Raw genomic sequence first — 2,720 nt, 5'->3', positions numbered from 1 at the left:
CTCCGCCTCCTGGGTTCAGGCAATTCTCCTGCCTCAGCCTCCTGAGTAGCTGGGATTACAGGCACGTACCACCATGCCCAGCTAATTTTTTGTATTTTTAGTAGAGACGGGTTTTGTATTTTTAGTAGAGACCTCCATGTTGGTCAGGCTGCTCTCAAACTCCTGACCTCAGGTGATCTTCCCACCTTGGCCTCCCAAAGTGCCACAATTACAGGCGTGAGCCACCCCCTGTTTAAAACAACAGGCCTATTTAAAAAAAAGGCCTGTTTGGCTTTTTAAAAAAATAGTTGATATAATTCTAGTAGATATGAAGTGGTATCTCATTTTGCCTTTAATTTGCATTGCCTTAATGATTGAAGATGTTGAGTGATTTGGTTTGAGTCTGTGTCCCCACTCAAATCTCATGTCAAATTGTAATCCCCAGTGTTGGAGGTGGGGCCTAGGGGGATGTGATTGGATCATGGGAATGGATTTCCCCTTTGGTCCTATTCTTGTAATAGTGAGTGAATTATCATGATATCTGGTTGTTTAAAAGTGTGTAGCACCAAGCCAGGAGTGGTGGCTCACACCTGTAATCCCAGCACTTTGGGAGGCCAAGGCAGGTGGATCACTTGAAGTCAGGAGTTTGAGACTAGCTTGGCCAACATGGTGAAACCCTCTCTCTACTAAAAATACAAAACAAATTAGCTGGGCGTGGTGGCAGGTGCCTATAATCCCAGCTATGTGGGAGGCTGAGGCAAGAGATTTACTTGAACCCAGGAGGTGGAGATTGCAGTGAGTTGTGTGATTGAGATCACACCACTGCACTCCAGCATGGGCAACAGAGTGAGACTCTGTCTCAAAAAAAAAAAAAAAAAAGGCAGGGAGGGAGGTGTATCACCTCCTACCTTGCTCACTTCCTCCTGCTCTGGCCATGTAAGACGTGCCTGCTTCCCATTTTTCTTCTGCCATGATTGTAAGTTTCCTGAGGCATGCCTAGCCATGCTACCTGTACAGCCTGCAGAACTGTGAGTTAATTAAATCTTTTTTCTTTGTGCATTACCCAGTCTCAAGCATTTTTTTTTACAGCAGTACAAGAATGGAGTAATATAGAAAATGGGTATCAGGAGGTGGGGCATTGCTATAAAGATACCTGAAAATGTGGAAGCAGCTTTGGAAGTGGGTAACAGGCAGAGACTGGAACAATTTGGAGGGCTCAGAAGAAGACAGGAAGATGAGGGAAAGTTAGAACTTCCTGGAGATTTGTTGAATGTTTTCGACTAAATGCTGATAGTGATATGGACAAAGATGACCAGGCTGATCAGGTCTCATAAAGAGATGAGGAACCTGTTGGAAACTAGAGCAAAGGTCACTCTTGTTATGTGTTAGGAAAGAACCTGGCAGCATTTTGCCCCTGCTGTAAGAAATCTGTGGAACTTTTAATTTGAGAGACGTGATTTTGGGTATCTGGCAGAAGAAATTTCTAAGCAGCAAAGCATTTCAGATGTGGCCTGCCTGCCTCTAAAAACCTATCACATGCGTGAACCAGGAAATTACCTGAAACGGGAACTTATATTTAAAAGGGAAGCAGAGCATAAAAGTTTGGAAAATTGGCAGCCTGGCCATGTTGTAGAAAAGAAAAACCCATATTCAGAGGAGGAGTTGAAGGATGTGGCAGAAATTTGCATAACTAAAAGGAAGCAGAGTATCCCAAAGCCATTTTAGAGACCTTCCTGGAAGCCCTTCCCATCACAGGCCCCCAGGCCTAGAAGGAAAGAATGGTTTCAAAGGCCAGGCCCAGGCCTCCGCTGCCCTGCATAGCCTCAGGTGCAGCTGCTCCAGCTGAGGTTCAGAAGGCCCCAGGTACTTGGGCTGCTGCTTCAGAGGGTGCATCCCATAAACTTCAGTGGCTTCCGTGTTTTACATCTGCAGGTGTGCAGAGTAAACAAGTCGCAGCTTGGAAGCTTCCGTGTAGATTTCAGAAGATGTATGGAAAAGCCTAGATGTTCAGGCAGAAGTAGTCTGATGCAGAGGGAGAGCCCTCATGAAGAACCTCTACTAGGGCAATGCAGAGGGGAAATGGGTTGGAGCCCCTACACAGAGTCCCCACTGGGGCACTGCCTAGTGGAGCTGTGAAAAGAGGGCCACCATCCTCCAGACTCCAGAATGGTAGAAACACTGACAACTTACACTGCAGGCACCTAGAAAAGCCACAGAAACTCAACACCAGCTCTTGAGAGCAGCCATGATAGCTGAGCCCTGCAGAGCCACAGGGGCAGAGCTGCATGTGAGTGGGCTGCATGTGAGACATAGAGTCAAAGGAGATTATTTTGGAGCTTTAAGATTTAATGACTGACCTGGTGGGTTTTGAACTTGCGTGGGGCCTATAGCCTCTTTCTTTTGGCCAATTTCTCCCCTTTGGAATGGTATTTACCCAAAGCCTGTATTTCCATTATATCTTGGAAGTCGACTCACTAACTTGTTTTGTTTGTTTGCTTGTTTGTTTGTTTCAGATGGAGTCTCATTCTGTCACCCAGGCTGGAGTGCAGTGGCGCTATCTCAGCTCACTGCAGTCTCCACCCCAGGCTCAAACAATTCTGTCTCAGCCTCCCAAGTAGCTGGGATTATAGGTGTCTGCCACCACACCCAGCTAATTTTTGTGTTTTTAGTAGAGGCAGGGTTTCACCATGTTGGCCAGGCTGGTCTCGAGCTCCTGACTACAAGTGATCCACCCACCCTGG

The sequence above is a fragment of the Cebus imitator genome, unplaced genomic scaffold, assembly GCF_001604975.1.
Source record: "Cebus imitator isolate Cc_AM_T3 unplaced genomic scaffold, Cebus_imitator-1.0 Scaffold83, whole genome shotgun sequence".
NCBI lineage: Eukaryota > Metazoa > Chordata > Mammalia > Primates > Cebidae > Cebus > Cebus imitator.
The sequence above is the reverse complement of the archived record's forward strand: the minus strand, read 5'-3'. Positions refer to the sequence as shown.